The sequence below is a fragment of the Canis lupus genome, chromosome 5, assembly GCF_011100685.1.
Source record: "Canis lupus familiaris isolate Mischka breed German Shepherd chromosome 5, alternate assembly UU_Cfam_GSD_1.0, whole genome shotgun sequence".
Lineage (NCBI taxonomy): Eukaryota > Metazoa > Chordata > Mammalia > Carnivora > Canidae > Canis > Canis lupus.
In genome coordinates, this window is record NC_049226.1 from 1,798,954 (window position 1) to 1,821,223 (window position 22,270).

The window sequence follows — 22,270 nt, forward strand, 5'->3', positions numbered from 1 at the left end:
CACTTTACCTTGTTGTCTGTCCAGTTACAACAACTGATGAGGCGGGTTCTATGACCACTGTCATTGTATAAATGAGAAAACGAGCATAAGTAGATAGCTCAAGGCCATCCAGCTACCCAAGTGAATAAGCAAGAGCCAGGCCTCCTCTGGGGTGTGGAGGCCCAGTACGGTCAGTTCCCATTGTTGGTGGTAGTTTAAAGTCCTCTCAGTTAGCAAACCCTGAAGCATGGTCCTGAGGGAAATAAACTGTTGGGGCCCTCTGAGCCGCTGGTCACATTTTTGTCAAGCAATCAATACATGCTGTTGTCTTTTCATTTAAAGAAACCTTATTTGATACATATTTTTCATTCATGAGCATAAAGCTCGGCCAGCAGCACTGTAACTCATGCCGAGTGCAGCTTGGCTACCGCACGTATTTCTCTGGAAGGTACATCATAGCGGTCTTGCTCTTAGTGCTAGAGAGCGCCTGCCCTCTCTGGGGGGGCCACTTTACAAAGGGAAACTACCACCAAAAAGGACAACAATGCAAAACACATGGCACTGACCGGACTTGGAATGGGATACTGTTTATCGTAGGAGAACTGAGACAAGAAGGCAGAGTGATACCTTGTTCCACTTCCGCTGGGCACATGCACGTTGGTGACTCAAATTTTTTACCAGCCTGCCAATGTCTGCAAATGTCCATGAACGAGCCAGAATTATTGGTGTTGGGATTAAAATACATTTTGACAAGTGGGCAAATTAGCACATGCAAAATCTTTGAGTACTGAGACGCCACTGTGTCGCAGGCTGGGCACATTTCTTGCAGTTGATGCGCTTCCGAGAGAAACCTAGGGAGAGGTGACCATGATATGTTTTGCTTGCTCTTCTCTTTGTCTCCATCAGCCTAGGACGTGTCATTTCCCTGCCTCCTGAATGTAAAGAGCAGCTCCTTGTGGGTAGGTTGCAAGCCCCGAGGTGAGCCATGAAGGGAGACCACGCGGCCCTCAGCAGAGGTGTCAGGCTAGGACCCAAGTCCTCCTGAAGGCCCCCATGGGAAGGGCATGATGACTTAGCAGGCACTGTGGGGCCCGTAGGCTGGACCCTCCAACCTCCCTCCTGTGGATTTTGGGCCCTTACTTACCCCTTCTTGATCTCTTCTGGGCTTGCAGCAATGACAATTATAGCAGTTATTCTAACACCAACATCCATATTCAAATAGGTGGTTTTGGTATGTTACAGAATATTACAGGTTAAGTTGAAGGTTCTAGAGTCAGAGATATGTTTATTCCTGGTTGTTCTGACCCTTAATCCACTGCATGGTTTTATATAAATATTTCAATCCTTTTAAACCTTGGTTTCCTCATCTGCAAAATGAGAATAGCTTATTTACGTCTTTGATTTTTAGTGAAGATTAAATGCATTAATTCGTGCAAGGAGCTTAGCATGATACCTGCAATATGACGAACAGTAAGCATTTGCTTTTACAATTTTTATATGCATTTCCAAAAAATTATGATTTTTTTCCCCTTCGACAGTCTAATGATCACAAATGGGCTTGGAGTAAGATCCCCTCAGCTCTACTCCTGTCTTCTCCTTCCTCTATCTGTATAGCTTTGGACAAATTATGGGACTTCCTTGAATCTCACCTTCCCTATTTGACAAACAGGGGAATAAAGTCTAAGTCTCAGATTGTTTTGAATGTTAAACAGTATAGAACCATTGGAGAACTGTAGCACTGGCTCTTACACATGATGAAGCTCATCCTCAGGGAGATTTATTGAGCAAGGATCCATGTTTATACATCATGGACCTGCACTGGTTAGTAAGATGTTCGGAGCTGCTGGGACACCAACCACAGGTCCAGGAGTCCCCAAAAGGACAAGTGGGTCTCCTCCTGGGCCTGGAGGAGCAAATCATAGAGCCAGTTGGTCACTTTGCAGCCAGAAATGTGTCTCCAAGGGTCCATCTCACTACAGGGATGGTTCATCCAGGCTTCCTGTCCATGGCTGCTCAGCAGGACAGCCACACGCAAGCCACGTCTTTGCATTACACCACCCGTTGCAAAACTGTTGACATTCATTCTGCGGTTGACCTTTCTGTCCCCCCCTCTCTCCTCCCCAAACCTCTCCTTCCACAAGTCCTGTAGGTGGGTAAATCTTCCTATGCTACATCCCCATGCTGGGGAAATTGGCTGGCTCTGCTAAGTGTGATTGGAGCCGTTTGTTTTTAAGCTGCACATAAGCATCGGGTGAGATTTATAGCACTTTCCTTCTTGCCGAATCGACCCACTGGGAGCCATTAAGGTTTTATTGCTCTCTGCAGTTGCCTGGCCAGAGTGGAATTGAGGGGGCCTGCAGATGGAAAAGCTTTTTCTTCTATTGGCTTATTCACAGGGAATATTGGGGGGCAGGGAATAGAAGCAATGCTTTTTTGATTTGGTCTCCCCATTTTGGTCCCAATTCTTTGGGGATGAGCCCTAATAGAATTTGCACTGCACGCTAAGCCTTCTCCCTCTGTCAAGACCTAAGGTCCCACTTCTTCCAGGAAGTCTTCTTGTGTTGACCAAATGAAGGACAAGGGTTTCTCTGAAATTCCCTCTACCTCTCTTGGCGGGACCACAAGCTTTTTCATTTCATTGTTTTTCATCTGAGATTTTGATACCTATTTTCCTTCTGACTTGAAGCTTTTTATTATGGGACCAATGTACATGAATCCTAAGGTTGTAGGATCTTAAACCTGGAAGAGGTATTAGAAATTCTTCAGCTCAGCCTAAACACTGAATTAAATTACTCAAGTTCACATAGCCGTTGAGGTATTCTGATCCCCGTCCTTGGGGGGATGTCTTGACAAGGTACGTTCTTATGCCAGGTTAAAAAAGGGACAAGTACTTTAGTGATGACTTCAACTGTCTCCCACGCTCTCACTGGATGATACTATACGTAGGCGTGGCTTGATTTTCATGGGAGGAAGACACCCTCACTCGCTGTTGATTCATAGTGGTTATTGCATATTTACCAGGGGCCGAGCACCCTGCAGTCCTGAGACAACAGACACTCAGGTCATATATCGAAGGTGTCTTAATGTCATGTGAACGGCCCCTGGAACGAGAGGATAGGGCTGGGTCTTGTGATCATTTATGCAGCCGTGAGAGCCAGGCTTCTATCAAAATAGATCTTCAATATAGTAAGATACAGTGCACGTTGATGACAATACAGACCATTTCTGGGCACCTGTTTTATTCAGGCACTGCACTGCACACTCCTATCGTTTCATTTTTATTCTAATAAAAATTCCCAAGATAAATTTTAGTTACATGTGCTCTAAAAGGAAGCCAGAGCTGTAGAAGGATGTGGTGAGGGCCCCAAGGTGGTACAACCAGCAGTGGTGGAGCTGGGCCTCAGCGCCAGACTGAGGCCCCATTCATCCCTGCACTGTGTCTCGGGTCTCACGGCAAACCTGTCAGCCTCGGGAAGGTTTGAGTCCTCAAGCCCTCAGTGGGATGTCGAGTTGCCATTCTCCCATCCTTACATATTTGCACTTTTAAGAATGAATGTTCTAGACGGGATATAAGATTTTATCATCGGGAAGGAATTTCGACATGAGTGCTTTGTGTGAAGTCACTCCCCGAGAGGCCTGCTCCATCGGCTGTCACCCCAATAATCATGGCCACCAAGGATACTCCATTTTTATTGGGCATTGACAGCCATACCACAAGGTGCTTGAGAGCAAGTGCTGAGGTCAGAGCTCCAGGGCTCGATTCTTGACATTGTCACCTACTGTCAGCAAGGTGATCTTAATCTTCTCTGGGCCTCAGTTTCTTCATCTGTACCATGGGGATGATAAGAGAATCTACTGCGCATGCTTAATATGAGAGCCGAGTGAAAGCCGATGCATGCAAAGCACATAATAAATTCTCAATTAAATATGATTCTTGTTATCTCTTTTTTCATGTGTCTAAAGTCATTCATATTATTGCTACATTTAGCCTCGTAATCTGGGATAAAAGCTGTCATTAAACGATCACTTAAATTAAGGAGGCATTTTTAGACAATAAGGAAGACACGTGTTCACAGGAAATCATTGTAAGGAACCCAAGGCTGAGCAGAGAATTTCAAATTCCTCAGTACAGTCTCTCTCTAGAAGAAGCCGCCTTTCATCGCTGCAAATACGGCCACCATTCCTCGCCTGGCACCGCTTCTAGTTTGGGGACAGAATTTAAAATGTAGCATTTGGATATTTTACCAATTCTCTCGAAAGAGACACTTGCTTTTCCTAGTCACCTACTCTGGCCTCAGCCTGGTTGCTATGATGTCTGGTCTGTCTCCGGCGCCCCGTTCATCCTCTTTCCCCTCCCAGATCCCAAAGGCAAGATCAACAGTGGAATACCAACTCTTTCCAAATAGTTCTGAAACTTTTAGTCTCCAGGTTGACAGATGAGGGGTAAACGGGCAAAATGAAACGAGTGGGGAACTTAAAGGAGGTAGCAGTTGTACCAGGTGTATCTCCACGTGCCAAACAAGCCCACCTCATTTTTAGCCATTGTTACAATATGATAACTGTAGTTATGTATTATTATTATTATTATTATTATTATTATTATTATTAGGCGTTTCTTTGCGTGCATCGTAGCACAAGGCAGGCTGGGCGAAGATGCGAAGCCTTGCAACCGTCTTACAAGGCAAATACACCTGCAGCAGAGCTTTCCTTAAGATGCAGAGTAGAACCTATGCCCAGGCCCCAAGACCACGTGTGTGTGTCCCTTCGTCGCTCCAGCCTCGTTCACCCTCTCGCCACCTCCCTCTTGCTCTCCCCAAACATACAGAGCTAGTTCCTGCTTCACGGTCTCTGCATTTGGTATCCTTCTTCCCAGAAAATTTCTGCCCAGCCATCCGATGTCTCACTTCCTTTTGAGATTTGGGTCTCATTCCCATTACTGAGGCAGGAATCCCACATTCTGAATTAATCCCCCCGCCTCTGGGCTTATTTATAGCGCTCCTCGCTATATAGAGATCATGCCATACGTTTGCTAGTCTAACTTGTCGTTAGAATCACAAGCCTGTGCAGACGGGGATTTTGTCTGTCTTGCTCACCCTGCATTTCTATCTAGGGAAACACTCGGAATGTAGCAAGCACTGAATAAATATTTATTGAATAAACATAAACACTGAATTAATAACGTAAGGGAATTAACTTGCCGAGTTCATGCCTTCGGTGAGTCTGTCTGTAACTTCTCGGGAGAGGACCCAGCTGCTGCGCCGGGAGGCTGGCCCATCCTGTCTCTTACTGACACAGGGAGGGAGGCAGGCCCAGGCCTGTCGGTCGGGCCGGGACACAGGCCACCGTAGATTCCCGCTCATCCTTAACGTATCCAAGCGGACAAATGTTGGTGCCGACAGTCACACTCGAGGCATCTTGCCTCTTCATCGGGCAAGTGATTTGCAGGATCCCGAGTGGAGAGTGAGTAGAGAGCAGGGAGGAGCCCCCTGAGCCCCGAGCCCGAATCCTGCCTCAACTTTAAGCCAAGGTTAGCCCCTTTGCAGGACCGGTCTCGGGAGCTCCGGCCACGTGTTCGAAGGACCCTCGTTCAGCAGGTGGTGCAAAGGGCGTAGACTGCGACCAGCCTGTCTGAACTGAGGCCAACCTAGAAGTCCTTCGTCTCCCGCTCAACCTGTTCCCTCAACTGAGATACAACGGGCAGGGGGGCAATCTGTGGTCCCCAAGAGGCCTGCCAGCCCCGAGGGACACTTCCGAGTGTCCACCTTGTTCTGCTCCTGTCGCCGCGTGACACTGGCTTGCTGGGACAGACCGGGTCACGCCGGGGTGGCAGGAAGCCTGGTCGCCCTGCCAAGACTAAGGGGCAGAGAGAGAGAAAGAGAGAGAGAGAGAGCAAATGAGTGAGCAGAGTGGGAAGGAGTGTCACCTCTTAACCAGTCACTGCTTAACCTGATTTTCTTGACTCTTGACCAGTGAATTAAAAAAGGCCGTCTCAGCAGGAAAACCTAAGCAGGGGGGCCTAAGCCATATTTTTGCCCTGCCAATTATCCAGACCTTGTCACTGGGGGAAGCACCCAGCACAGCCTTCCTGTGCCTGTTCTGGGAGTGCACGGACCCCCAGGAGGAGGAGGGGGGGGGGCCCTGAGGAGAGGAGGAGAGAAAAAATAGTTCCTTGGAGCTGGGAGCTGGCCAGTGTGTCTTCTAATTTAATTACTTATCTTTCCCTCAAATTGTTTATGGTACACTAGGCTATTAAATGCGCCATAAGCAAACTGCTCTTGAAAGAGGAAGTGGATTTATTTGTTTTAGTTACCACTCCAACAAAAGTCTATTTCTTCCGCTAATTAAGATTCCATTCGCTAATTTAAATGTTATGCTAATTAAAGTATAATTCTGGAAATGTAAAAAGGACTCAAAAAAAAAAAAAGAAAGAAAAAAAACTGGGTTGGCCTTTAGGAATTACATTAAATTTATTGCGTCGTAACAATGGGAAGCGGGGTGATTATTTCATTTGCCTCGCGTGCTGTACTCACGCTTCTGCTTATTCATCCCCACTCTCTCACTTCAGCTCATTAGCACACACTTCCCTCTCTGTCTCTAATGGGAGTCTTCTCGTGATGGTTTAAGATGAGTTGTGAGTTGGATCCTTGAAGCAATGTTTAGAATTTCTTCAGCTGGGCCACACAGAGCGTCGCAAGCTGCCGCCTGATTTGATGTGTAGAGAGAGACGGAAAGAAAACATCTGGATTTCTGCTTCGTAACCAGTTTCTGGAGCCAAGTTGCTGCCGCCCCAGCTTCTCATGCGCGGGTCTGGAGGCCTGGACGTGTCCCTGAGGACGAGGGAGCCTGGGGAGGCAGGAGCCCCGGGGCCTTTCCTGGGCCAGGGCCTGGCTGCGTGGCCCCACCGACCCGGGATGCTCCCCAGCTGGGCCCCACGTTCCTAACCTCAGCCCGACCTCAGCTGACCTCAGCCCCCGCTGGGGGCCCCCCCCGCAGGCTGCTGGTGTGTCCCGTGCCCCGCACAGGCACGTGGCGGGCGCCCCGCTTCCCCAGCACCCGCCTGGGACACGGGACACAGGGGCGCTTTCTCGGCGTGACCTGGGCGCTAGCAGGTGCCTCCAGTTAAGGCCCCGGGGCCCGGGGCGTTAGTCTCCTCTCGCTGCCTAACACCGGGCCCCTCAGCTGAGCAGGTGAAGGCGCCACACGGGGCCCCCCTCCGTGGCGGGAGTTGCAGAGGCGCAGCTGCCTTGGCTCCAGGAGCTGGGGTAAACCCCCCCCCCCGCGGGGTCTCCACGGGCGGGGGGCTCCCAGCCTCCCTCCGCCCCCTGCTCCTGCCGGTAGCTCAAGCAGTGGGGAGGGGCCTCACCCGGAGGGGGAGGGGGAGGAGGGGGAGGGGAGGGGGGCCGCGGGGGCGCCCGGAGGCTGCTCTGCCTTCTGGCCGCTCCCTTCCGCCCCCGTGACGCCCCCTCCTCACCCTCTACCCCGCAGCGTCCCTATCCCCCTCCCTATCCCCCTTCCCCTCCTCCTACAATCCTGTCCCCTCCCCTCCCTCTCTCCCTCCCCCGCCCCCTCCCCACCTTCACCCCCTCCTCCTCCCTCTTCCCTCCCCCCTCCCCCCTCCCCGGCCTCTTCCCCTCCCCGTTCCCATCCCTCACTCCCTCCCCCTCCCTCGCCCCCGTGCCCTCCCTCTCTCCCTCCCCAGCCCCCTCCCCACCTGCGCCCCCTCCCCCGCCCCTCCCTGCCTTCACCTCCATCCCCCTCCCTCACCCCCTCCCTGCGCCTGCCCTCTCTCCCTCCCCCGCCGCCTCCCCACCTTCACCCCCTCCTCCTCCCTCCCTCCCCCCCTCCCTCCTCCGGTCCTCTTCCCCTTCCCGTTCCCATCCCTCACTCCCTCCCCCTCCCTCGCCCCCGTGCCCTCCCTCTCTCCCTCCCTAGCCCCCTCCTCACCTTAGCCCCCTCCCCCGCCCCCTCCCTGCCTTCATCTCCACACCTTCCCCCTCCGCCCCCTCCCCACCTTCGCCCCCTCCCCGTCCCCTCCCCTGTCGGGCCGGCCCTTCCCCGACGCCCCAGGCGGCTTGGGCCCCTGGGTTCAGAGCCCCCTGGGAGCCGGCTGTCCGGGGCGCCCCCAGGGGACCGACAGGGAGGAGGCCTGCACGAGGGGTCTCTGGAGAGCCCACCGTGACGTGGGGCACGGGGTCTGCGCTCGCAGCCGCCTGGACGCCCCAGGGAGCAGCTAGGCTGCGGGGCCAGGAGGCCCCTGTGCGGGGCAGGGGGACGGCCGAGACCCGGACAGGAGCTGAGGAGCGCACGCACGGACCCGCGTCTCTGCCGCGGGATCTCCTGCCGGGAAGGGGGCGGAGGGCAGTGCACCCCTCGGCCTCTCCTAACTCCTCTGGTGGCGCGGGCGTCTCCCTCCATCAGCCACTCGCCAGCAGCCGAGATGCCCGCGCCCTGACCGGAGGCCTCGGTCCCAGTGCATGTCGCAGCTCCTGCCTCCTGGGCCTTGGGCGCACCGCCTCGGGCTGCGGGACGCTGGGGACACTCAGGCGGGCTGGCACCGAGGGGGGCGTGGCACGGGCACAAGGGGCGGGCGTCCCCAACAGGTCAGGGGGGGCGGGTGCTCCTGGGGGGCGCCACCCTCGGAGGCCCAGTGCTCATCGGGGCATCATCCTCAGGGTGGCGGGTGCTCATCTGGGGCATCACCCTCAGGGGGCGGGTGCTCGTCGGGATGGGGGGGCATCACTCTCAGGGCGGCAGGTGCTCCTCAGGGCATCAACCTCAGGGGGGCAGGTGCTCGTCGGGGCACCACCCGTGTGTCCCTGGGGTGCCTGGGAGAACAGCTGGTGTGCCCTGGTGCCGTGCTGCATGCCTGGCTCCACTCCCTGTGCGTGTAGACCTTAGTTGCCAGGGCATGCCAACAGGTGGACTTAGTCTCTTGTGAGACTCGGGAATGGAGAGTCTCAGGCAACAGATTGAACCGTGAGCTGCTTTACAGCTCAACAAGGAGCAGGAGCAGCTGATTCTGAGTCTAGTCTAGCTTATAAATCACCTTCCGAGACCCTCCGCTGCTGCTAATCTCTGAGCTGGCTCCCAAATAAGTGCCCCGGAAGCGTTCTGAAGAGCGACATTCCCACTTCACATGATCTCAGGCTGGAGGTTGCTGTATGATCAGTGAGCAAATATTAACCCCAAATGCACTAATATGCCCCACACTGTGTGATGCTGGGAAATGCCTGGGGGCCACACAGACACGATTTGATCCCTGCCCTCAAACCGCTGACATGAAGAGGGGGTGAGGACCTCAGGTGGGGGAGCAGTGGGTCACTGATGGCCCGACTCGTTGTAGGTCTTCACTGAGACACCTGCCAGCTGGGTGGCCTTGGGCAGGTTACCCAAGCTTTTAGGATTAGAAATGATGTGATCAGATTTGTGTTTGGGAAAGAGTGTCCTCGCGGCAAGTGCAGCAAGGGAATCGCCAGGGCAGCACAGGAGTGACGGCTGGGAGCTAATGAGCCGTGTGCTGCTCAGGGTCACAGGTGTCTGGAGTCCAGTCTGAGGTGACCTGGGATGAGAGTGATGTGCATTCGGGACGTGGCAGTGGTTTGGACCTGAAGGAGGGGGTGGGGGGGCGGGGGCCTCTGGTGTTACAAACCGGGGTGGGCAACAGAAGATGGGAACGTGGCAAAGGGAAGAGACCGAGCACCGGTGTTTTGGGTGAGTCGCCCGGGGTGTCTGTGCCGTGACAATGCCCTGGGCTCCGGGCTCCAGATCCGAGGAGGCCCGCGACCTGGCTGCGGCTCAGGAGCACCATGCAGGCCCGGGATTCCAGTGGCCCTTCTAGAAACTCCTTTCAGAAGCCGTGAGCTAGATCTGGAGAGATGCCCTCATCTCCCCTCCGAGGCTTCTCCTCTGTCGGGCTGGATGGAGTGGGGTGACAACATTGATCGGTGCGAGACAGATGGGAGGAGAAGGCCTCGTGGCCCGCTGAATCAATGCTCCCTTAAAGACTGCAACAAACAGGATTAAAGGTTGAAAGACATTTATTGAGGGGCGAATCTGAGTGTATGTTTTATTAGTCAGCCACGGCCCCGGGTTTATAGAAATGCCCGCCTAGACACTGCCAAAAGCAATAAATCAAGGCTTTCTTCACTGGCTGGCTGCCCGGGCAGTGATGTGGGGGCACATAACCCCAGGCCAGAAGGATGGAAGGGAGTGTTGTCTCCAGCCCATCTGGGCCGGGGGAGGACGGGAGGCGGGGGAGGCCAGGGAGGCCGGGAAGGCCGGGTGCCCGCAGCCCCGAGCCAGCGTGCCTGCTGCACCAGAGGCCCTGGGCCCCTGGGACCTAGGGGTTCCCCACCCCTCCTGCCCTGATCGTGGCCTGCCCTTTCGCCCAGCTGATTCAGAAGCTATTAAATACACGGCATCCACACAGCTGGCCATTAATTGGAGGCCGGAGCTTGATTAATGAGCATTATGCTAATAGCAGGTCAGGGGGCAGCCGATGTGCGAAGGGCCAGAACGGGAAGCCGAGTCAGAAGCAGTAACACCACCTCCCATCCCTACGCCGCCCCCCCGCCCCACCGATGAGTTGGCAGCTAGACGCATCCTGAGGAGGTGGCCAGGCACGTCGCAGCCGGCACTTGCCCTGGCTCATGCCTCCCAGCAGCAGCAGCCCCCGGGGGGATAGTAGGTGCCTGGCCCGGGCCCACCCTGGGAGCTGCCCGCCGCTGCGGCTGAGCGGCTCTGGCGAGGACCCTAAAACCCCTATGGGTGAGTGGTGATGACCCCCACGAACGTGTCCCCATAAAGTGTTTGTGTCCAAACACAGACTGAGAAACTCGCACACACGAACCCTGCGGGGGCTCCTGGGCAGTGTGGCTCCGCCTGGCAGGTGCAAGGGGCCGTGGCCCCTGAGCCCCTCCGTCCCTCCTGTTCCTCCTCCCGCCTTGGCCCCCGAGCCCAGAGGCTCCCTGGCGGCAGTCGCTGTCACCGTCCTCCTCTGCTTTGCCCGCCTCCCGCCTCCTCTGGGCGGAGGGTCCCTGGGCCCTGGAGCCGGCGGGGGTGAGGCCTGGTGCGGGTTCTGGAGGGTCCCGGGCCGCCGTGCTCGCTGCCAGGGCGCCAGGGCTGCCGTGCGGGCTCCCCCGCTTTGGTCTCGCTGGGGCCTCTGTTGTGTGTGGGGGCCGGTGCCCCCAGAGCTAGTCCTTGTGTCACGGAGTCTAGGGCTGGATCCGAGGCCACGGGGGAGTGAGCAAAGCGATAGGAGTCTATCAAGGGGTGGCACAGGGAGCGCTCCCGGCGGGGAGGGCCCCCCTGACACCCTTACTGCAGGCTGGGGTGTCGTGGGCTGAGTAAGGACAGGTGATTCCATCTTGAAGGGCCTCCTTTTCCTCCAGGGCTTGGCTGTTCTTGGTTGGTCACAGGCGACCGTCCTAAAAAAGATCTTCTCCACCCGTGCCCAGGTCAGGGTGGTCTGGTTTTCCTTCTCTCTGGTTTCCTTACATCTCAGCATTTTGGGGACTCTCCTTTAGGAGCCTGGTCCCGTGGCCCCCCTGCTCCCCTCACTCACCAGGCCCCGTCGTGGCATGCAGGACCCTTTAAACTCGGGGTGTAGCTGATACCGAATCCCCTTGGCCGCTCTTCTCCCCTTCATGCGCGGGCAGAGGGCCTTTCTTGAGGATGCAGGCCGCACGTGGACCCGCGCGGCCTGTGCATGGTGGTGTCTTGATGTGAGTCTGTGGGACCTTGGGTCTCTGTCCTAGGCCTGGCCTGGGAAAGGACGTCCTAGATGATTCAACCGGAGGGACACGTAATGACAAGAGAAGGCATACCTACGAGATCGGAAATGACAGGAAGCTGGGGGAGAGACTAAATATGTTGGATGACAAACTCAGAATCAAAAACGAAACTGACAGACGGCAAACTGAATGTAACCGTATTGAATTGAACAGGAATAAATATAAAGTCACACTTTTGGGTTAAAAAAACAATCTTTAAAAAGATCCAGGATAGGAGAAGTGTGGTTTAGCTAAGGCACCAATTAAGAAAATTTCTACTGACAGTAAGCATAATTTAAGATAATATAGTCTAAGTCATCAAAAAAAAAAAAAAAAAGAAAAAGAAAAAGAAAACGGGATTTCAGGCGATACTGAAATATTTTACCAGAAAGATGGAGACAGTCTTCATTTATCCCATGGTAGGCATACCACCTTCAGAGTACCGTACTTTTGAGAAAAAGACAAAAGGACATGTTTAATGAAGATTAATTTGAAAAAACCTTGAAAACGCATAAATGAATGTTTGAAGGGATTGTTTGCCTCAATTTCCCTTCTAAAACTGAAACTGTGTAAATGAGTCTCCCTCCCCCCATGCTTTGAGGCCTTTTGAAATCTTTCGATCTAAATGACAGGTTACTAAACCCTCCCCAGGACACTTCCTGTGAATTGACCGCCATCTTCTTTCATGATGCCATTGCACTTTGCCCGGTCTTCTACTTAGATTCCAGCCGGCCATCTGTGGTTCAGTCCTCTGCCACCAAGTTTTAAGCCATGTCAGACTCAATTTTATATCTCAGGATCTAGCACATAATTAGTAAAAGTTGAACAGACTTCTATACAGAGACAATATTGTCCTTTAAACCAATATTACCCAAACTGTTGTCCTAGGTGTGCTGTGAAAGTACTTAGAGAAGCCCAGTCTCACAGCTATTAATGCATATTCCAGAATGAGTTCTATAGTCAATTAAGTAGGGGAGGTGTTAGGTTAATTAAGGTGAAGCTGGTTTCTTTACTACAGGACATTTCAGAGTCTTTAATATGTTAATGCACACTGTGAATCACCAACAGATGGCTATTATGTGCAGGATCTACCAAAATCATTTAACTATAGAACACAACTTTTATGTAACACCATTTGACATTTAGTGGACCACAGTTTGAGAAATGCTGAATTAAGTCTAACCTTTAGGGAAGGCGTACAACCTGTCTTTCTGGAAGGGCCAGAAATTAACAGGGTAGGGGTAAGAATATGGGAACTCGCCTTGTAAGGAAGGAGACACTAAGACACATGCCGGAGACTTCAAGCAAATATATATTTAAAAGTTGATAGAAAAGTTAGTCTTGAGGATGGCTAAAAAAGATGAGGACACTCTGAATATAGACTCACAGAATTTTCTGATAATGAGAAAAATAAGTGGAGATGGATGTGACCACAGAAGGAGGTGTCTGAGGAGCTCAGCCCAGAGGCTGGAAGTGGAGACAGAAATACAGGAGGTAGGACATTCAGGAATGCAGCAGAGTCGGGGATCAAGACACAATTTGGTGATGACCTGGGACACGGGGGAGCCAATTTGAGAAAAAAAATCATTAGCATGTGAACTAATTAGAAGGCACACGGGTTCCTTCAATGTACATACAGCAACCTGTTTTGGGTGGCTGATATGGAAAATCCTTATGCATGGTAGGCCTGTTTTTGGTTCTGCCTTTTTCAAAGACTTACATGGTGAAATAAAAGGCATGATTATCGAATTTGCATACAGCAAAAATCTGGATCGTCAACAATGTTGAAAACGAAGTCAAGATTAAAAACCTCTCAAGTGCTGAGAATAATTGATCAAAAACAATTACAAAACGAAAGCCAGGAGAAGCATAGGTGAATATTTGCAATTACTTACTCATTTTCAGGGGTGTGGGATGTGACTTGATTGTGTGTGGAAAGGCGACCCTTACAGGGGTATTGGCACAACATGAGAAGAAAGCCAGCTGCCCCACCCACTGCCAATACCTACGCACAAATGTTGAATCTAACACAGGTGTGATGTTTGGGTAAAGGAGGTAGTGATTTTACAAGTTCCCCTGAGAGGCCATGCAAAACATGAAAGATTTTGTTCTCTTTTGGGCAAGATTGGAGAGAGATCTTGACACAAAACTGGTTCAAGGGAGGTGGCCGAGGAAAGTGAAGAGAAGAGATAAAATTCGTATCTGAAGAAAAATGGTTGGAAGGAGTGGGGATATTTAATTTGGAAAAGAAAAGACTTTGGGGAGACATAGCTTCTTCCAAACATCTGAAGCATAAAAAGAAAAATTGGATCAACTGGATGGCTTCTGGTGTCAGAATAAAGAGTAATGCCTAGGATTACAGGGAGGCAGATTTCAGCTCAGTGTGGTATATTAAACTTTTTAACAACCGGTACTCTTCAGCAGAGAACTGATTCACCCTGAAGGTCTCAAATGAACTGCCTGTCATTAAAATGAAGTACTGTGCTAGCAGTACTGAGCATAGTTCCTGACACAGGGGAAACACTTGCTTCACAGTCATTTTTTTCCTCTCTCTGTATTCATCTGTGTCCGGTGAGGAAATGGGAAACCACACTAGGTATTTCCAATAGAGAGAATTCAATGAAGAGAATTAGTTACACCAGTGTTGGGAAACTAAAAGAGCCCACAGAAATGAATGAGTACCCCCAAGACAACCACGGGCAGTAGCTACCGCTCATGGAAATGGAGGGAAAGGAGAGGAGTGGAGCTCACAGGATGTAGCAGTTCCGAAGACAGACCCCATGGATTTAGTGCTCAGATTTCTGAAAACGGGGCACCTCTGGGAGAACGTGATGGGACTGGCTCTGGGATTTCTATACAGAAGCTAGAGGTTGAAGCCAACTGCTGCCCCTGGGGGCCTTCTGCCACCTCTGGGTCCACTGGACAGGAGCACAGGAGAAGAGGAGAGAGGCACCCTTCCCATACCCCACCTTTCAGATGCAACTTGTATTCTCAATTGGCAGGTGTTACGAGCTGACCAGAAAATGTAGTTCTCAGCCTTCCAGGTTTAGGGCAAAGTCTGGGAGGTTAAACTTGGAGCTAAAGGATGATATCCAGCCCAGCTGACCCATTGGCTACTCCGAGCCCCCACACCCTCTCCTACATACGTGTGGAGGCCCTGCGACTCCATACTTCAAGTGAGCCTTCGTGCTTTCATGCACTGCCTGTGGTATGTGCCCGTTGCCCTTGGGCAGCACTTCGGCCTGGTAGGATTTCCTGTCTGGTGGGATGACTTAAATCCTCATTCCTGAAAGCATGTCCTCCGTTTACTGACTCACTGTTGTGTCGCACCAACTAATGGGCGTGAAACCACCCAGGCAGATGGGAACACATAAAAGGAACAAACTTCCTTTAGTCCCCTCCCTTCCTCCTTCTTTTCAGTTGCCCTTCAAAACACCTAGAGGGCTGTCGTGGAAGGGGTCCCTGGAGTGAGGGAGAGGTTAGGCCAAGATAGTTTTCATGCTTCTTCAATGCAAAACGTTCAGAGTTTCAGTATAAACATGTTATTACTCTATTGTGATTCTGTATTAACTAGTTTCACCGCGTCAGTTTCTCTGTGCCCCTAGACATCTATCTGCACCCGCTGATTTACATGCATAGCTACACCCAACTACTCTCCTTAAAAATTGGCTCATATATAACAGACAAAACAGACAAACAAGAAGACTAGAAACGGCTCATAATATAATCTCAACTCCAAGATGTCATCACTGTTCAACTGTTGGTAAATGTCCTTCTAGTCAGGTTTCCATACTCACGAATTCTGTATAGATATATTTTATCATTCACTGCAAATGGTTTCATAATCTTTCCAGTGATTTTTTGGTAATTTTTTTAATGGAAGTGGGTATCTTCATTTTATAAATCATCCATACCATATACTATTTTTAATGTCTGTACAGTACTGTAGCATATGGCTTGATCATTGTTTATGTTTTTACATATTTTTAAAGATTTTCTTTATTTATTCACAAAAGACCCACAGAGAGAGGCAGAGACCTAGGCAGGGGGAGAAGCAGGCTCCTCACAGGGAACCGGATGTGGGACTCGATCCCCAGACCCCGGGATCATGACCTGAGCCAAAGGCGGACACTCAACTGCTGAGTCACTCAGGTGTCCCTGGATCATAATTTATTTAACCAATCCTCTATCACTGGGCATTCAGTTGCTTAGAATTAGTTGCTGTCATAAATATGGGGCATGTTCTCAATGATCATTAGGGAAGAAATTCTTTATTGCATGCCCTCTTTCTAGTTAAAGAATTTATAACTTCTTCATTGCCAAAATCTGTACACATCATTTCATTATAAAAGACCTGGAGATGAAGAACAATGAGGAGCCAAGTCTTTGATCTTCAGATTCCTGAGGCACTGTATTTAATGACACTATGTGCCCAGCACCGTGCTGGCTGCTGCCGAGAGCAGAGATGCAGCATCTGTCCTAAGATAGCTGACAGCTCCGTGGAGGACAACCAGGCGAGTGACTATCAGAAAGTGTTATGATTTTAGTAGAAGTGAAGGCCCCAGAGCAGCTCGACTAAGGATGAGGTGGAGCTTATGGAAGGTAATCAGGAGACCCCGAGTTCAGGCTCGTTAGCCAGGCCACGCGGGGTGGTCATGTCAGGGCTTGGAACCAGACCCCGGATACTGCCATTTGGACATCGAGTTTTTAATTCAGTTCTCAGGTCACCTCTGAAAATAGTTCCAGAGTTATTTTCTTCTTGGAAGCTGAGAAATGACGCCTAAATCATAATGACTCATGCCAGAGGGCAGGTGCCTGGGATTCTTCTTTGCCTTCACCCGAGAGCAAGTTTTTGTGGCGCAGTGTCTGCTGTGGAGACGGCCAAGAAGACAAAGGTGAATCAGGCAGTCCTGTCTTTGAGCAACTAACCAAAGCACGTGGGGGGAGAAGGGAGTTACGTGTTGATGTGGCAAGTGTACAAACCCAAGTATGTGACAAGCAGACAAGCTGATTATTAACTGTCGTGAGGCAGGAACATGTTACAGATCATGCAATTTTATTCTATTTTTTTATTTTTATTTTTTTAGATCATGTGATTTTAGAGGAAGACCATATGGAGGAAATGGTCACGAAGGGCGGGAAGAATTGGGAGATTTAAAGATGTTGAAGGACCGCGTATACAAAGGTTAAGGGTGAGAGCATGGATGTCTGGACAGTGTAACGTGGTGTTAACAGTTTAATATTTTTTTTCAAAAATATTTTCATGACAACATTTTAGTCCAGTTATAATTACTATCGCATTTGACAGGTGAGGAAATCGAATCTTCTACATGGAGTGTCTCACTTCAGTGCCATTACCAGTTGGTCACTCCGTTTGGTACATGGCTTCCATGAAAGTGGGTAGTGGGAGAAGGAGTGTAGAGAGGGAGATAGGGTCTGAGTGCTGGTGGCCCTTGGATGCCAAAATAAGCAGTTTGTATGGAGAATCCACTCAATGAGAAATGAGGAGCAAATGAAAAGTTTTGATCAGAACTGAGCTTGAGGAAGATTAACCCAGCGAGAGAAATGGTCTGATGGAAGGTCGGATTGGTAGCAGGGCAATCTGTTAAGAAGTTATGTCTGTAACTGGTGCCCAAGGCAAAAAGACTCCACGGAGGCAATTCCAGCAGTTCACAGAGACACGTCTCACCATTTTTAATGGCTTTACTGCGATATAATTGACACACAATACCTACACATATTTAAACTGTACAAGATGATAAGTTTTGATATATGGACACAATCACCACAGTTAATATAGTAAACCTATCCCTCATCCCAAATGTCTCACGTCCTTTGGTAATGCCTCCCTTCCAGCCCTCCCTACTCCCTCACTCTAGGACAACCACTAATCTTATTTCTATTTCCCTAGATTAGATTACATTTTCTTGACTTTTATATAAGTGGAATTCTACAGTACAAATTCTTCTTTGACTTTTATGGCTGAACTTAATTATTGTGAGATTCATTCATATTACTGTGCCCATTATTTTTCATTCTATTGTATGGGTGTACCACAATTTGTTCATCCATTCACCCATTGGAGGGACTGTTGGGTTGCTGACAGTTTGGGACATAATAAATAAAGTTGCTCCACACATCTGTCTTTTAGTAGACATACACCTTCATTTCTCTGGGTTATTAACCTAGAGTAGAATGGCTGCATCGTATAGTGGGCGTATGTTTAGTTTTTTACGTTACCTTCACGGCCTTTCGTATTAGTGAAAATCAGAAGCAATCTAAATTAAGTGGTTAAGTATATTATGATACATACATATGATGGAAAACTATTAAGACCTTAAAAATGCTTATGGATTTGTATTTGGCAGAAATATGATGGGAAATATGACAGGTTATAGACTCTTGTGTCTATTTATATTTTGGTGAATATATACATATATAAGATGTGCGTGTACTTTTAGGTATTATTTAATTTGTTTTTATAATAAAACATGTTTACAATCTGCAAAAAAATCTAATAAGGCTATTTTAACATTGGAAGTGGAAAAAAAGCTTCGATAGCTTCAACTAACTAAATTGTCGTACGTAGTAATGGCAGTTTTTGGAATGTGGGAGCTTGTGGGATGGGAAATGAACCATAACCACTTTGTATGGTTTTTGTTTTTGGTCTTTTGGGGTTTTGTTTTTGTTCTTTACTTTTTATTATGAACTATATGCTTCTCTCTGAAAGAAAAGAACATTTTACTTTTCAGTATACAGGAAGAAAAAAAAAGGAATGAGTGTTAATAATAGCTTGATTATTTTCAACTCAAATGCCTAAGTAAAGTAACAACTGATGTATAACTTATGCAGATCTATGCAAACAATTATTTAAATTGGGAAAGGAAGGATGGAATACGAGAGAATGGCAATATTTGCTGGATTGTTAATATGGCAAGTTCTCTGGTACAAGGCCACCAGAATGAGGAATGAAGGACATTGAGCTCTGAGAGAGCCCAGCTTGTTGCGGTAGGAGGATACTGGGAATTTCAAGGTTAACCTAATATAATGACAATCATTTACGAAGCGGTATATTATTTCACAAATACATCCATATACATGAGCTTGCTTAGTCCTGTGAAAATCCTGGAAGGAAGCAGGAGAGGGCTTGCATTTTAACCCCCATTAGATAAAGGAGAAGAGTAGGGTCCACGGAACGTAAGTATAGTAACAAATGTTGGGATAGCTCCTTAAAGACTTGCCAAGAGCTTCCTTTTGCACTTTCTCATTTAATCCTCATGGCTCCTTAGGAGGAAGTAAATGTGTGGCTTTCTCCCCCACCTCATTTCTCGGATGAAGAAATTGAGCTAAATTATAACTTGAATGAAGGCCTACATGGTAGGCTGTTTGATAAAAGATTTCAGCTCTAGACTTGGGTTCCAAAGCCAATGTTCTCTCATTTGCTCTCTAACAATGATGTACCTGAAATCACAAGATCACAAGCTGGTGAATAATGGAGCTAGGGCTGAACTTCAGTCTTCTGACTGAATTTAATGCTTCTTATCGAATACTGCATGGTCAGGTAGGTTTTAGCACATGTGTTCTTTACCTCTCGTTATTGTTCTGTTTACCACAATAGAAAGTTGAAGAAGTTGATTGTGTGTGTGTGTGTGTGTGTATGTGTGTGTGTGTGTGTTGAATGGTATAGAATTAGGGATTCTTTTCAAACCCATGGAGTGCATGGCATGGGGTTGCAGAATGATATATTGTTCCATTACAGCTCATGACTCCCTGTACTTTGTGACAATATCTTATGTCATGATGAAATATGGTGTGTGTGGTTAGGAAAGTGCAGATATGCCAACTGGCCCTGTGCTTTGATTCAATTATTTACTGCTACTACTCTTATCCTGCTAAAAAGCTTTCTTCTTCTGTAGCATTTCTCAATAAAGCTAATGACTTGGCCTCTTCTTTTGAAAAAAAAATTTTTTTTTGGGGGGGGGAAGCTTCTCCACATGGACGAGTTTGAGGATGATATTCATCGTAGCATTGCCTACTCAGAGGGAAATGATTGGTTTAACATCGTTTAGTAATACATTTCTCATGTGTTTTTGCTCCTACGTGTTTTTTTAATAAGGACAAGAAATCTCTATGCTAATATGATAATTCATTTCAGTTATCGCATAACAAATTATTACGTTTGTTGCAAACTAAGTCAGGACCCAAGCTTTTCCTTTTCTTGGAAACAAGAGGGCAGACTAATGCCCTTGGGGTTGATTTAGCTTTTTCAATCAGTTGAGACTTGGTTGCACCAGATCTGATTGGTCTGAATGTTGGTTGATGGGATTTCCTGGCCCTTTGCCCAAGATCAAGAATGCTTTTAATTTTTAGCATCACCATCCTTTTGAAAATCTAGAGGGCATTCTTACAGAAGTTTTAAATTCATTTAATTGTATAGCTATGTTTATCTGACATAGAGAAGTCAAGTGAGGAATCGAGTATCTAGGACAAAGTCTTGAGACTTTGAATCCCGTCCTTTACTCTGCTAAGCTGTGTAATAAGCTGGGTAGTAATAGCATCTTTCTAAGGGCATGAGTCACCTCCAAAATGGGTACCTCATTACTGTTTCTATATCTGAACATTGAGTTTTTAAGTGAGTATCATAAAAGTTCAGGATATTTAAAAGATTATAGACATTATCTGACTTTATCTTGTATCCCTCCTCTCTCTTGTGCTTCCTTAAATACCCTTTGGAGATATGGTGGGGTCTAGTAATTGATTGGGTAGTCTCAGTTTGTCCATTGTCTTACTCGGCTTTTTAAAAAAAAATAATGGCAATTTTTATTAGTGCTCATTCGTCATTAATCAGAACTTGTCAGCAGCCTGAATGTGGCCTTAAAACCAACACCAAAAATAAATATGACAGTAAATAATCAGAGGCTATTGGTGTCAACTGAGAGACAATGAATGAGTTCAATTCCCAGGTCTCAGTTTCTTAGGCCTCACTTACTTCTTCTCTTTGAAACCAGAGAACAACAGCTTGGAGTCCATGTGATAAAATCTATTGGTAGAGACCCTCCTGCTCCCATGACTCCGGGAGAGTGAGAACACAACTGCCAAGGCAAGAACCTAGAATCTGGATGCAGGGTCACAGGACATTTGGGAAGACAATCATTTGCTTTGATAGAAATGGGATGTTTATTGGAACAAATGGGTAGAGAAGAGAAACGGTCCAGCGAGAAGCCCCGTGGTGCTATCGTAGGGAGAATAAATTCTTTGTGGTCTGCTCAAAGTGTTTGACATGGTTAGTAAACTCTAAGGATCATTTGTTTCTACTCTATTGCAGGCTTGGGGAGACAGGGGTATACTTACCTTGGGCCAAAGAGGCTGGGCAACAAATCTTGTTACACTACTATTGCACTAGGCTCCCTTTGAACTGAGCAGTTGAATCTGATCTCCCCCCACCCCCGCCCCCGTCCCCGCCGTGGCCATCCCTCAACACACTCACACAGAAAACCCACAGATGTTTCTCTCCCTCCTCCTTCCTTTCCTGCTTTCACGTTGGACTAATAAGAACCAAAGGGAGTGAAAGTGTGAGGGCTTGTAACACCAATTCAGGACCTGCAGTAACATCCCAGAAGCTCAGTGAACAGCCCTGGAGGGGCGCCTTCCTCCAAGGACTCCCAAGGCCGTTTGCAGCATTTCTCACCAGTTTTTGGAGGGCGTGAGAAACAGATAGTGCAATTTCCCATCTTTGTAGCTAGACAGAGACACAAGTTGCAGGCACCGTAGAGGATTGTACTGAGTCAGGAAACAGGTCCAGTTTGCACTCAAACATCCCCACCTTTGTGCTTGGACGCTGGGCTGCTCTGTGCCAGAGAAGTGGCTAATGGGGAGCTAAATCAGGGAGCAGAGGTCAGCTTCCTGAAGGGAACAGCAAGTTCTCCGTGGGTGTTTGTGAGGGTGGTGGAAGAAGGGTCGGTGTATACAAGTTAAAAGAAAAGGAAAAGAAAATAACTAGTCTTTGGGTTTTGTGAAACTCAAGTAGAAACAGATGGGATCTAAGTCTTAATTGAGCTATTATTAGATGCTAAATTTGTACCACTCTTAACCGTGCCACCTTCCCCCCAATTACCGATTTACTCAAAAAGCCCTGATTGTGTTTCTGTGGTTTTTGGCAAAGGTAAACTGAATGAGCAAAGATGTCGAAATTTAATTGTCTTTTTCTCCCTTATGTCAGCTGCTGAAAGAGGTGCCATCCTCAAAGAGACAGAAGTGGACGCTGACAGTGGGGATTTTTTTTTTTTTTTTCGTTTTCATTTACAGTTCGAGTCAATGGATTTCTGGCTCTTGAAGAATCATCTCCACCCTCAGCTTCCCTTGAGGAGCTGATGGTGTGTGCGTGTTGGGATGGGGAGCAGGGAATGGAGCCAGAGAATAGGGTAGCATGTATGTGTAGCTACATGAAGACCTTTGCTCCTCCCTTGGAAGGTGCATTTCGCGATGTGGATGATGCGAAGAGGTGCGTGAATGAAGAGCTC

General features: G+C 48.6%; 1 protein-coding gene across 1 annotated transcript in view; it reads left to right on the forward strand.

Annotated features, from left to right (window-relative positions):
• OPCML (opioid binding protein/cell adhesion molecule like) overlaps positions 1-22,270 on the forward strand; it is a 1,015,083-nt gene that overhangs the window by 128,125 nt on the left and 864,688 nt on the right. The gene's annotated exons all lie outside the window — the stretch shown is intronic.